The sequence below is a fragment of the Microtus pennsylvanicus genome, chromosome 1 (assembly GCF_037038515.1).
Source record: "Microtus pennsylvanicus isolate mMicPen1 chromosome 1, mMicPen1.hap1, whole genome shotgun sequence".
In the NCBI taxonomy this organism is placed as follows: domain Eukaryota; kingdom Metazoa; phylum Chordata; class Mammalia; order Rodentia; family Cricetidae; genus Microtus; species Microtus pennsylvanicus.
Window position 1 is genome coordinate 98,892,108 of NC_134579.1, and position 15,447 is coordinate 98,907,554.

A 15,447-nucleotide genomic window follows, 5' to 3' on the forward strand; every position below is an offset into this window, starting at 1 on the left:
CAGTGCTTAAGTGGCACAATTCAGAGCACAGGTGGTTGCTATAAGCTGCAACCCCTCGCGGCAACTCTGTCACATTGAGGCATATGTGGCTTCTGGGTTGCTCTTTACTACTCCTAGGTTTTTGACTCTGGGTTTTTGATCCGTGTATGGAATTGATTTAATTCCATTTACTTTGTTGAGCAACTCATATTTCCCAGTTTTTAACAAATACTGAAACAGGACCCTGTTTTCATCACCTTTGCAGTTGTCTAGTCACGACTTGGCAACAGCGTCGCCTACGGCGATACCTTAATTTACTGGTTACCATGTTTCAGTTTTCTTTTCCATATTCTATCATTAAGGAAGAATATGGCGCTTCTAAGAGTGATACAATCTTTACGGACTAATGATGAACAACTAGTTGAAAGGATTAAAATTATTGAAAACCAGAGGTTATCTAAACAAGTGGATACTATCATAGACAAACTTGACTCCATATCCAAGGGTACTAGGAAGTTACCTGAAAGGGTTCAGGCTGTTGAATTTGATGTTCAGATGTTATCACAAAGTTTTGATAGGGTAACAGATAGAATGTAGCTCCAAGATGGGAATCAACATGATACAAGAAAAGTTTAAGAAGCACATGTTATCTTTGAAGGAAAAACTTAAAGCCTTGGAATCACAGGTGCAGAATGGGGACCAAAAAATTGATACCTTAGTGAAATCACTAGAAACACATGCAGGTCAGGAGATTCAGGATTTAAGAGAGACAATGATAAAAAGATTTGAAATGATTGAAGAAATTATTGGAGCTGGTGAACAGAGAAAAAAGGACAAGGACAGGATACAATGCCACCACCAGCTATTAGAACTGGCTTACCCAGGGTTTTAGTGACATACCCTGTAATTTATTCTGACAAAGCATCAACTTCTAAAGGCTCAAAGGGAGTCAAAGAAGCTAGATGGATGCCAATAGGAATGAATGATCTAAAAGAAATTAAGCAAGCTGTTGTTAATTATGGCTTGCACTCTGCATTTGCTAAGGAAATGATAAGGACTTTGGCTTCTAATGTCAGAACTACGTCCCATGATTTCTCTCAGTTAGTGTCTGCAGTTTTAGATGATGGACCTTCCTTGATGTTTGGAAATTATTTCAGAGGACAGCAAGGAAGAGCAAAAGGTGTGGAGGTTTCCCAAGATCAAATTCTTGGTGTAGGAGCATATGCTGATCCACAGGTCCAAGCTCTTTACAACGAAGAAGTATTGTCTCTATGTCACAAAGCAGCCTTCAATGCTTGCAATACAAAAACATGATCCAGGCAAAAGGGTTGAAACATATACCAGGATTAGGCAGTGACAGAGAGAACCCTTTACTGACTTTTTTGGAAAGGTTAATTAAGGCTCTGGACATAGGGGTAACAGACGCAGAAGCTAGGCAAATACTTCTTGAATCTCTGGCTTTTGAAAATGCAAATATAGAATGCAAAAAGATAATTGGGCCTTTAAGGTCTAGATCAGCACCTATAGATGAATGGATTCAGTATACAATGAATGTTGAGACATTTGGCTGTAATGATGAACCTTGGGTAGGAGAAGCGATTTCCAAAGCTATGAGGAGACATCAAACTGCCAGGTGTTTTAATTGTGGCAAATTAGGACATCTGAAAAGGGATTGCAGGCAAAGAATTTCTAGGAATAATATCTCCTCTGGGAATGACAAAAATAGGAGACCTCAGCCTTCAGGTATATGTAGGAGAAGCGGTAAATGCCGACATTGGTCCTACAAATGCAGGTCAGCTGCAAGTAATTCTAGAGGATGATGTCCCCTCTCCCACTAGAGTTTGTCCTTGGGTTTAGGGTCATCATTTAGGGGTTGATTATAATTAGTATATGGTTGAGAGTTGGGGGAGAAATTTTATAAGCTCATGGATCTTTTTTAAAAATAAGTGGGATAATTGGATGATGGGATAATAGATTGGTACTTGTGAGTTATTGTTTTTAGACAATTATATTGGTATCAATTCTTGTATATTGATACAAAGTTAAATTATATTGACTATTATATACATGCATGCTTCTACCTCTGTTTAAAACATTTTTATGTATTGATATATATATATTGTATTGATATATGTATATTTATCATATTGCAGTGTACATTTCTACCACTGACTAAGATACTTATATATTGTTTATGTATTGATATATTTACCATTTTGCAATGCATATTTGTACATTATATTTAGAGGTCATCTTGTACTCATTTATTGCACAGTTGTTTATTGTCTTAGTCTTTAAGTTAGATAGGTATTGAGAACTATATAGGTCAATAGTCAACTAAGTTTGTCCTTTATAATTAGACTAATCAGGTTCTTTAGATACATAGAGGTTATATTCAGTATAGATAGATAATCTTCAATCTCTTCAAAGAGCTGTAGAAAATGGGCTTTACTCTAACTCCTAGTTTCATGGTAGTGAGACACAATTGCTCCTGGAAACACCTATCTATTACCGAGAGAATGTTGAGCACCAAAGACACTCCACCTGGAGCTTTTCTTCTTGGCAGAACTGGCCTATGGGCAAAGAAATGTCCATACCTCAACCACTGACAGAGTTACAGAGTATTCATCAATGGATAAAACAGGACTGTCATATCCTGTCAAGATAGGGTAAGATAGTTTTGAAAAGTTGCTTGCCTTTGAAAATGGTATGTCAGTTTTATTAGGCCTTAGCCAAAGTTGGTTGCTTCAACGCTGCAAATGAGACTTTGGGTGATTGCTCAGGTAGCCAGTTGTCTCTGTGATTTGTTTCATGTTTTGGAAGTTGTTTGATTGCATATCCTAATTACTCAGGTAACATTATTTTCTTTCTCAGATCTATGATGGAGTTGAAGACTATATAAATGTAGTTATTTTCCTCTCATGACTTGGCCAAGTTATTTATTATAAAAGACCTAATCTAGTTAGAATAGGATATTTGTACTTATTGTATATAATTTTGTAGTAGGTTTAGAACTCTCTTACTTAAACAAAAGTGGGAGGTGTTGCGGGAACTTCTTCTGCTCCTTCAGCCAATAGCCACTGAGATACCAGCCCACTGGGGCAGGGTCTCTCTCTCTTTAAAAAAGCAGCAACTGCCCTGTGCTCTCTCTTTGACATCCGGCTCCACTTCTGGCAACTAGGCTCCTTTCCTGATTGCGCAGAGGGTTGTTGTCTGGGATGGTGATCTGTAAGTTTTTCCCCCTTAAATAAATAACCATTCTATTAATCATAATTCCAAACTGGTGTGGGATTGTTTGTGACTTATGCCTTCAAACTGAGACCATTGCATCATTTAAAATTATAGCTGGTGGCTAAAGATCTCCTATAGAATATTTAAATAAGATCTCTACCATTGGATGTTTTTATTAAAAGTTTGTAAGCTCTCTTTTAATCCAAGCTGCAAGTCTGTTTAGTTGATAGAGGCAACGTGCTCATTTACATTTTCACAGACACCAGACAAATTTCTGGGCCTGGAGCTACAGTTCATTGAGGCTACTTTATTTATTTATTTATTTATTTATTTATTTATTTATTCATTTATTTTATTTTTTCAGCCTGGCTGTCAGGCTAGAAACCAGAATCTTGGCTTACAACTGAAGCTGGGATATACAGTGGGTCGAAGCTATGCTCTGTCTTCTTAGTAGTGTCCTGCTGGGCAGATAGAACCCTGAAGGCCAGTCCCTCATGGCCTGCTGTGCCTGGGCAGGGCACAGGCTACGTTTAGCAGTTCTGACATAGACTGTGATCAGCTGATAAACTTAGATCCGGTTCTCAGCTGCCGGCCATTTTAGCGTCGGCTAGACTGCCACAAGCTTAGGCAGGTAAATCATAATTTTTTTTTAACTATCCTTGCTTTTTTATTTTAAATCTTGTAATCACAAAATTAGGAGAATTCCTGAATCCTCTCCTCTGTTAATCGCCATAGACTTGTTCATACAGTCTCCATGGATCAAGGATCAATTAGCCTCTAGGCATTTACATTGTCTGGCTCTGGATGCTGACTGTGGGAGGTATAGTCCCCTAAATTTTTTTGTCTCCTGCCTTTCCTGGCTCCACTGCACAGACTCATCTGAATATAGCACATGTGCATGGGTCAGACTCAGCAGTAACCAAGGCCATTACTGGGCTATGTACCACATCCCTTCTACTCTTACTACCCACTAAGCATCCACAGAGGCTGTAGCTCAGTGACTACAGCACTGCAACTTGCAAGGGCAAAAGCAAGGGCTCCCTTTGTCCTCTCCAAGTCCTGGTGCACCTTGAAAGTGGCAGTGGATATGCCACCAACACGGAGGCAGGAATATAATATTTACAATCTTTAAAAATTCTCTGCCTTTGTCTTTGATCCATTTCAGTTCCTCTAGCTATCAAAATAATCTAGACAACTGTACAGATAATTGAATACTAGTACTTTGTCCCATATTTATAAATATTTACAGTTTTACTCCCATCCCATTTTTTTGCCTTGCCTTAGTTTTTCCTTTTTTATTATCTACTATTTATTTCTGAGTGCTCATTATTCACTTTTATACCTGTGGTGCAATTTTCTTACTGGGACACTCATGTGATCCCTTGTGTGCCTGGTCACACTTCTGTGCATTTGGGGGTTTACCAGTTGCGTCCATGTAGTAGCACCATATATTGTGGACCAGTCTCAACACCAATTACAGCTGCCATGACACGGGAGTGGGGATTAGAAATATACGAGTATGAAGATAGGCAAACAATGAAACAGAATACATAGAATAGTACCAGAAGGGAGTTCCAGTGTATACTAAAATAGCCCACATTTAATTTCTAATTGCTTAAAATACCCCAACCCCAAGAGGTAAGAGTAAGATTTTTAAAAAACTGCATTAAAACAATACAAGGAAATGAACAGACAAGTTGAAGGTTGTGGGTTACATTCATATTTATTAATCTGTTGCTAGAACAAAACAAGTCACACTCATACCCTAGACCAAAACATTCTATAGGTAAACCACTCCCTGGGTGGAATCCAATGTTATTTCCTTAAGGTGAACTAAAGACTTAGTTGGATCCCTAGACTTTTTTTCAAAGTAGAAAAATATCTACTTCTCTCTTCTTGAAATACAAGGTCTGGATATTAGCCACACCTGTGGACAATAACTTTGAGAAAGCAGAACTCTCTGCTCTAAATCCAGGTGGGACCTTTGTTTGAGGTAGAAACAGATGGTAACCTGGAAGGAATAGAGGTAAGTTCCAACTACCTGATCTTTGGTCAACGTGGAAATAGGCTCACATAGATTGGGGCCTCTACACTCCAGTGTGTGAAAGTGGTATCTCTGCTTCAGGAGGTCCCTCTTCTTCAAATTGGTGCAGGTATATCCTGTGGTTTAGGTGTTCTTCCTCCATGTGCAAGCAGTTTCGTGCTTTTGGTGGATACTGGCATAGCACTGATGCTCCACCAGGGGTTGGCAGGGCTAAGACTCTAGTGGATACAAATGCCATTGTGGGTAGAGAGGTGTGGGTGGAGGCTGCTCCCAGGTCTTCTGGGCTCTGGTGCTTGGGGTAAGGCACAGGATGTGTTTCTGGGGGCTATGGTCTGGAGATTAGGGCCCCATTACTGGTGAGCAAGATGGGGACAGGGCCTATGACCTTGTAATACCAGATGCCTTGGTGGTAGTTGGGGATGTGGGGAGGCTACTTCTAGATCTCTAGGTCTACAATGGGTGGGGTGGGGCATGAGATGTGCCTCTGGGGACTATGGCCTAGAGTAAAGCCCTCCAGCTGGTGAGTCAGATAGCCACCTTTCCAAGCGAGGGTGGCACCCATTTCTTCATACATCAAACTATACATTGAGCACACACATATCCTAGATAAGGCACAAGACAATATCATGATGGAATATCTTCTTTACTCATTAAAATTTTTTATGATGTAAAGAGAGATTCATTTAGACTTACTGTAGAGGTTGGAGTCTGAGGTTGGGCTTTTTTGTTGACTTAGGCCAATGGTCACATATTGTGGATGGAATGAATATTAGAATGAATACACATATTTCATTCCAGGGCATAAACAGAATAAAGATGGCCCAGGGATTTAACATTGTCTTTGGGAAACATCTCAAGTGACATTAGAACTCTCAGATGCTTCATCCCTGCCCAATAGAACCAATCCCGGGACCATGCCTTACACATGGGCCACTAGAGAACAATCATTTAACTATAACAAGAAACATTATGATTTCTGACACTTAAGTTTTTAATACATCATTTGAAGTCCTCTTAGTTTAAATCTTATGGTGTGTAATTCCTTTCTGTGTGCTGTGAATGTTTTATTGTGATTGGTTAGTAAAGAAGCTGCTTTTAGTCAATGTCTTAAGAGAATAGAGCTGGGCAGAAGATACAGATAGAGATGTAGGGAGACAGTAGGCAGAGATGGGAAGAAGCCTTGTAGCTATCACAGGAAACAGACATCAGACACCAGATGGAACTTTACTGGTAAGCCACAACCATGTGGTAATACACAGATTCATAGAAATTGTTTAATTTAAGATATAAGAGCTAGCCAATAAGAAGCTTCAGCTGATATGCCAAGCAGTGTTGTAATAATATATAGAGATTTTGTGTGATAATTTCAGGTCTGGCTATCCAGGGAACAAACAAGCAGCCTCCATCTAGAAAATGATGCACAAAAAGTATGTGGGGCTGATGACCTCCAACTACTTCAGACACAGATGCTTGTGTGTCCAGTTGCGGTTGGGAGGAAAATAGCTGGGACCATGTCTGCAGTTCAGTGTCCCCTGCCTGAGCAGGCAGTGTTATCTGGTCTACTAAGAGTGCACAGGCAGGCAAGCATGGTGGATTCCTTCCTCCGTACCTACAGCTATTTCCTGGTCATGCAGTGTGCTGCATGACAGATTTCTCTTTTACTCCGATAAAACGTGTTTATGTGCTGCACGAGCTACCCAGAGTTGAGGTGGTGAGGATGGCTCCCATCTGGCAGTCTCAGAGGCAGTGAATGTCTACCTTTGTCATGTTGGGCTGAGCTAAGTGAAAGGCAATACAATCTTGGTCTTAGCCATGCCACCTAGCATTTTAAGAAGCACTTCTGGACAGGAAAGGATTTCACATATGCAGTAGGACAGATTCAGACATAAAAGACCTCTAAACGAGACAGTGTGTTTTTAAAAATGTACATAGACTTGGGAGAGAGAAGAAAAAGAGTATACAGAATTATAAAAAGAAGTAAACCATTTAAAAGATAAAACAATGTCTTCAAAATGACAGAGTACAGGCAGTCATAGATTAAAGGAGTAAAGAAAAATAAGCCACATAAAGATGGATTATACACAGAGAATCTGAATTATGTATATTATTGTGTTTTCTTTGAATCTTTTGACTGTGAATGAGCTAAGTAAAAAGACATTTCATTGTATGTGTTGCTAAGCTAAACCAACATGTGTATATTAAAGTTATTTTGACTTCAAAATTTGAGTCTAAATGATATGTCGCTTTGAAAAAGAGGTTCTGCGTTTTTATCAACAGAAGATGAGAACCTTTGGATTCCTTCCAGACTAATATGGTTCAATGGAACAAGACCCCCTGTAAGGTCTCTATAAACTCCTAAAATTACTTTTTCCAGCAAAATGAGGAAGCAGTATGGAGAGAGCTACACCCAAATTCCCAAATACTGTGTATAAATGTTTGTTTATCTTTAAAGGGAGATACGCTATAGACATGAATTCTTTGTATTGGTATGGATATTGGTTTATTGATACAAATTTAAGATCAATTCTGTTATTTATATTTCTACTCTTTATTAAGGTATTATGTTAGTGCAGCTCATTTAAAAATATAATGTATAATTAAGAAATATAGCTGGTCATCCTACAGGGGCTATACTCCCGGTACCTCCTCTCTCTTCCTATCCCATCCAGCTTACATCCAGATCCCCCCACCCCCTGTCTCCCTCCCTCCCTTCTTTGGAGGAAGAGCGCCTCCCAGCTCAGCCTGCTTGGTCATTGGGACCAAACCCGAAGCGGAGGGCAAAGGGGAGGGCGGTAGCTCCTTTGTCCCCATAGCCTGCCTGCAGCAAACAGGGTGGACCCTTGGTTTGCGAGCTAACCAAGCAGCACAGAGTTTCGATCTGGAGACCGAGTGAAACATCATTGTGGTGAGTGAGTGCTGCGGCACCCGGGAACAGCCCGCCTACAGTGGCTATACTGCCCGATACCTCCTCTCTCTTCCTATCCCATCCAGCTTACATCCAGATCCCCCCACCCCCTGTCTCCCTCCCTCCCTCCCTCCCTTCTTTGGTGGCATAGCACCTCCCAGATCAGCCTGCTTGGGCATTGACCTTAACCAGAAGCGGAGGGCAAAGGGGAGGGCGGTAGCTCCTTGGTCTCCATAGCCTGCCTGCAGCAAGCAGGGTGGTCCCTTTGTTTCTGAGCTAACCGAGCAGCATGGAGTTTTGATCTGGGCACCGAGCGAAATATCATTGTGGTGAGTGAGTGCTGCGGCACCCGGGAACAGTCCGCCTACACTTCCTGGTCATCCTACAGGGGCTATACTGCCCTATACACCCTCTCTCTTCCTATCCCATCCAGCTTACATCCAGATCCCCCCACCCCCTGTCTCCCTTCCTCCCTCCCTTCTTTGGTGGCATAGCACCTCCCACCTGAGCCTGCTTGGGCGCTGGGACCGAACCCGAAGCAGAGGGCAAAGGTAGGGCGGTAGCTCCTTTGTCTCCATAGCCTGCCTGCAGCAAGCAGGGTGGGTCCTTTGTTTGCGAGCTATCCAAGCAGCAAGGAGATCTGATCTGGACACCACGAGAAACATCACTGGGGAGTGACATCACTGGGAAGGTACATCAGTGGGCAAGAAGACCTGATCCTGTAAAAGAAGATCCATAGGAGAGTATTGGGAGGAAGAGATGGGGAGACGCCAATGCAAGAATTCACCCAACAATCTGAAAAACAACACGAAACCACCAGAAGCCAGTGACCTCACAACAGGAGGACATGAACATCTTAATCAAGAAGAAGTAGAAAAAACTGACTTCATGAAAGTGATTGACACCCTTAAACAGCATATAAAAAACGCCCTTATAGAAATGGATGAGAAGTATAACAGAAAGTTCGAGGAATTGAGTAAATCAGTGAATGATACCCTAGGAAACCAAGGAAAAACAATCAAGCAGATAATGGAAACAGTTCATAACTTGAAAACTGAAATGGAGGCAAAGAAGAAAACACAAACAGAGGGCCGGCTGGACATGGAAAATCTAGGTAAACGAATAGAGACTACAGAAACAAGCATAACCAGCAGAATACAAGAGATAGAAGAAAGAATCTCAGATTCTGAGGATAACATAGAGAAAATAAATGCACTGATCAAAGAAAACAGCAAGTCCAACAAACTCTCATCACAAAACATTCAGGAAATATGGGATACAATAAAAAAGACCAAACCTAAGAATAATTGGAGTAGAAGAAGGAGAAGAAGTGCAGCTCAATGGCCCAGAAAATATACTTAATAAAATTATAGAAGAAAACTTTCCCAACCTGAAGAAGGATGTACATATGAAGGTTCAAGAAGCATACAGAACACCAAACAGGCTGGAAAAAAAAATTCCCTCACCATATAATAATCAAAACACAAAATAAATATACAGAATAAAGAAAGAATATTAAGAGCCGCAAAGGAAAAAGGCCAAGTTACTTATAAAGGTAAACCTATCAGACTTACACCTGACTTCTCTATGGAAACCATGAAAGCCAGAAGGTCCTGGATAGATGTACTGCAAAAACTAAGAGACCATGGATGCAAGCCCAGACTACTATATCCAGCTAAGCTTTCATTCACTATAAATGGAGAAAACAAAATTTTCCAGGATCAAAACAAATTTAAACAATACGTAGCCACAAATCCAGCCTTACAGAAAATAATAGAAGGAAAATCACTAACCTAGGAGTCCAACAATGACCACAATAACTCAGACATCTAGAGACCCTTCACCAGCGCAACTCAAAAAAGGGAAACACACAAACCCTACTACTAAAAATGTGACCGGAGTTAACAACCACTGGTCATTAATATCACTTAATGTCAATGGGCTCAACTCACCTATAAAAAGGCACAGGCTAAGAGATTGGATACGAAAACAGGATCCAACATTCTGTTGTCTACAAGAAACACACCTCAACCACAAAGACAGGCACCTACTCAGAGTAAAGGGCTGGGAAAAGGCTTATCAAGCAAATGGACCTAAGAAACAAGCAGGTGTGGCCATACTAATTTCTAACAAAGTTGACTTCAAACTTAAATCAATCAGAAGAGATGGAGAGGGACATTTTATACTCATAACAGGAACAATTCATCAGGAAGAAGTCTCAATCCTGAATATCTATGCCCCTAATATAAAAGCACCCACGTACGTAAAAGAAACATTGCTAAAATTCAAGGCAGCCATCAAACCGCACACACTAATAGTAGGAGACTTCAACACTCCTCTCTCAACAATGGACAGGTCAATCAGAGAGAAACCTAACAGAGAAATTAGAGAATTAATGGAGGTAATGAAGCAAATGGACTTAACAGACATCTATAGATTATTCCACCCAAAGAGGAAAGGATATACCTTCTTATCTGCAGCTCATGGAACCTTCTCGAAAATTGACCACATACTCGGTAACAAAGCTAACTTACACAGTTACAAAAAATATTAGTAACCACCTGTGTCTTATCAGATCACCATGGATTAAAGTTAGAATTCAACAACAATGCTACCGCCAGAAAGCCTACAAACTCATGGAAACTGAACAGTCAACTAATGAACGATACCTGGATTAAGGAAGAAAGAAAGAAAGAAAGAAAGAAAGAAAGAAAGAAAGAAAGAAAGAAAGAAAGAAATTAAAGTCTTCCTTGAATTCAATGAAAATAAAGAAACAACATACTCGAACTTATGGGACACTATGAAAGCATTCCTAAGAGGAAAGTTCATAGCACTAAGTGCCCACTTAAAGAAAACAGAGAAAGCACATATTGGAGAATTAACAGCCCACCTGAAAGCTCTGGAAAAAAAAGAAGCAGACTCACCTAGGAGGAGTAGAAGACTGGAAATAATCAAACTGAGGGCTGAAATCAACAAAATAGAAACACAGAAAACAATCCAAAGAATCAATGAAACAAAAAGCTGGTTCCTGGAGAAAATCAACAAGATTGACAAACCCCTATCCAAACTAGTCAAACGGCAGAGAGAAAATTTGCAAATTAATAAGATCAGAAATGAAAAGGGGGACATAACCACAAACACAGAGGAAATTCAGAGAGTCATTAGATCTTACTACAAAAGCCTGTATGCCACAAAACTGGAAAATGTAAAAGAAATGGACACTTTTTTAGATAAACATCATTTACCAAAATTAAACCAGGACCAGGTGAACTATCTAAACAGACCTGTCAGTCACGGAGAATTAGAAGCTGTTATCATAAGCCTCCCTACCAAAAAAAGCCCAGGGCCAGATGGTTTCAATGCGGAATTCTACCAGAACTTCCAAGAAGACCTAATACCTATATTCCTCAATGTATTCCACAATATAGAAACAGAAGGGTCACTACCAAATTCCTTTTATGAAGCTACAGTTACTCTGATACCAAAACCACACAAAGACTCAACCAGGAAAGAGAATTACAGGCCAATCTCACTCATGAATATCGACGCAAAAATCCTCAACAAAATACTGGCAAACCGAATCCATGAACACATCCGAAAAATTATCCCTTATGATCAAGTAGGCTTCATACCTGAGATGCAGGGCTGGTTCAACATACGAAAATCTATCAATGTTATCCGCGCATATAAATAAACAGAAAGAAAAAAACCATATGATCATTTCATTAGATGCTGAAAAAGCATTTGACAAAATTCAACATCCATTTATGTTAAAAGTTTTGGAGAGATTAGGGATACAAGTGTAATACCTAAATATAATAAAAGCTATATACAGCAAACCAACAGCTAATATCAAATTAAATGGAGAAAAACTCAAAGCCATCCCACTTAACTCAGGAACACGACAAGGCTGTACACTCTCTCCATGCCTCTTCAATATAGTGCTGGAAGTTCTAGCAATAGCAATAAGACAACATAATGGGATCAAGTGATTCGAATTGGAAAGGAAAAAGTTAAACTTTCGTTATTTGCAGATGATATGATAGTGTACATAAGCGACCCCCAAAACTCCACCAAAGAACTCTTACAGCTGATAAACAGCTTTAGTAATGTGGTAGGATACAAGATCAACTGCAAAAAATCAGTCGCCCTCTTATACACAAAGGATATGGAAGCAGAGAGGGAAATCAGAGAAGCTTCTCCATTCACGATAGCCACAAACAGCATAAAATATCTTGGGGTAAATCTAACCAAGGAAGTGAAAGATCTATTTGACAAGAACTTTAAGGCATTGAAGAAAGAAATTGAAGAGGATACCAAAAATTGGATGGACATCCCTTGCTCTTGGATTGGGAGGATCAACATAGTAAAAATGGCAATTCTACCAAAGGCAATTTATAGATTCAATGCAATCCCCATCAAGATCCCATCAAAATTCTTCACAGATCTGGAGAGGACAATAATCAACTTTATATGGAAAAACAAAAAACCCAGGATACCCAAAAAAATCCTATACAATAAAGGATCTTCTGGAGGCATTACCATCCCTGACTTCAAACTCTATTACAGATCTACAGTAATGAAAACAGGGTGGTACTGGCATAAAAACAGAGAAGTCGACCAATGGAATCATATAGAAGACCCGGATTTTATCCCACAAACCTATGAACACCTCATTTTTGATAAAGGAGCTAAAAGTATACAATGGAAGAAAGAAAGCATCTTCAACAAATGGTGCTGGCACAACTGGATGTCAACCTGTAGAAGAATGAAAATAGACCCATATCTATCACCGTGCACAAAACTCAAGTCCAAATGGAATAAAGACCTCAATATCAGCCCAAACACACTGACCCTGATAGAAGAGAAAGTGGGAAGTACCCTACAACAGATGGGCACAGGAGATCGCTTCTTAGGTATAACCCCAGAAGCACAGACATTAAGGGCAACAGTGAATAAATGGGACCTACTTAAACTGAGAAGCTTCTGTAAAGCAAAGGACACTGTCACTAAGACACAAAGGCAACCTACTGACTGGGAGAAGATCTTCACCAACCCCGCAACAGACAAAGGTCTGATCTCCAAAATATATAGAGAACTCAAGAAACTAGACTTTAAAATGCTAATTAACCCAATTAAAAATTGGGGCACTGAACTGAACAGAGATTTCTCAACAGAAGAAGTTCAAATGGCCAAAAGACACTTAAGGTCGTGCTCAACTTCCTTAGCAATCAGGGAAATGCAAATCAAAACAACTTTGAGATATCATCTTACACCTGTCAGAATGGCTAAAGTCAAAAACACCAAGGATAGCCTTTGCTGGAGAGGCTGTGGAGGAAGGGGTACCCGCATCCATTGCTGGTGGGAATGCAATCTTGTTCAACCACTGTGGAAGTCAGTGTTTCGGTTTCTCAGGAAATTCGGGATCAACCTACCCCTGGACCCAGCAATACCACTCTTGGGAATTTACCCAAGAGATGCTCTATCACATGACAAAAGCATTTGTTCAACTATGTTCATAGCAGTATTATTTGTAATAGCCAGAACCTGGAAACAACCTAGATGCCCTTAAGTGGAAGAATGGATGAAGAAAGTATGGAATATATAAACACTAGAGTACTATGCTGTGGTAAAAAACAATGACTTCTCGAATTTTGCATGCAAATGGATGGAAATAGAAAACACTATCCTGAGTGAGGTATCCCAGACCCAAAAAGATGAACATGGGATGTACTCACTCATAATTGGTTTCTAGCCATAAATAGGGGTCATGGAGTCTACAATAGGTGAACCTAAAGAAGCTAAGTAAGAAGGTGATCCCAAGGAAAAACATATAGTTATCCTCTTGGATAACGGAAGTAGACAAAATTGCCGGGGAGGAAATTGGGATCTTGGGGGTGGGGTGGGATGGGGATAAGGGGAGATGGGGAGAGAAAAGGTAGAAGGGAGGGCGGGGGCTTGGGGAAACAGGAGGATCGGGATAAAGGAAGGTTGGATAGGGGAGCACGGAACCACAATTCTTAGTTAAGGGAGCCACTTTAGGGTGGGCAAGAGACCTGACCCTAGAGGGGCTCCCAGGTGCCCAAGCTGAGGTCCCCAGTTAGTTCCTTGGACAGCTGAGGATAGGGAACCTGAAATGACCCTATCCTAGAGCAATACTGACAAATATCTTGCATATCATCCTAGAACCTTCATTTGGTGAAGAATGGAGATAGAGACAGAGACCCACACTGGAGCACTGGACTGAGCTCCCAAGGTCCCAATGAGGAGCAGAAGGAGGGAGAACATGAGCAAAGAAGTCGGGACCACGAGAGGTGCACCCACCCACTGAGACAGTGGAGCTGATCTACTGGGAGCTCACCAAGGCCAGCTGGACTGTTATCGAAAAACATGGGTTAAAACTGGACTCTCTGAACATGGCGAACAATGAGTGCTGATGAGACGCCAAGGACAATGGCACGGGGTTTTGATCCTACTTAATGTGCTGGCTTGGTGGGAGCCTAGCCAGTTTGGATGTTCACCTTCCTAGATATGGACAGAGGGGGGAGGACCTTGGACTTACCACAGGGCAGGGAACCCTGACTGCTCTTTGGAATGGAGGGGGAGTGGAGTGGGGGGAGGGGGAGAAGGGTGGGAAGAGGGGGAGAAGAGTGGGAGGAGGGGGAGGGAAATGGGAGGCTGGGAGGAGGTGGAAATTTGTTGTTTTTTTATTATTCTCCTTCTATCAATAAAAAAATAATAAAAAAAGAAAAAAAATATGAGGCTTGAAAAAAAAGTTAAAGTTCTTAAAAGTAAAAAAGAAGAAAAGGAAGTAGTTCCGTGTGGTAGTATACACCTTTAATCCCAACGCTTGGGAGGCAGAGAGAGATTGACCTCTGAGACTTCAAGGTGTGGTAGCACACACCTTTAATCCCAATGCCTGGGAGGCAGACAGAGGGATCTCTGAGAGTACAAGGACAGCCTGGTCTACAGAGTTAGTCCAGGACAAAGATATACAGAGAACTTGTCTCAAAAAGTAAAAATAAATGAAATAGAGGTTAAAATAAAGCCACACAAAGATGGAAAATACACAGAAAATCTTGATACTGTATGCTATTATGCTCTCTCTGAATTGTTTGAATGCTGAGGAAGGACTAGTCTGTGGTTATGACCCAGACACAGAAAAACAAAGTGAGAATACCTTGCTAAAAAAGGTACCAAGTCACATGGCTAACATGGAAAAGAATTATGGGCTAATTTAATATGTAAGAAAGAATTAATTAATAAGAAGCCTGAGTTACTAGGTCAA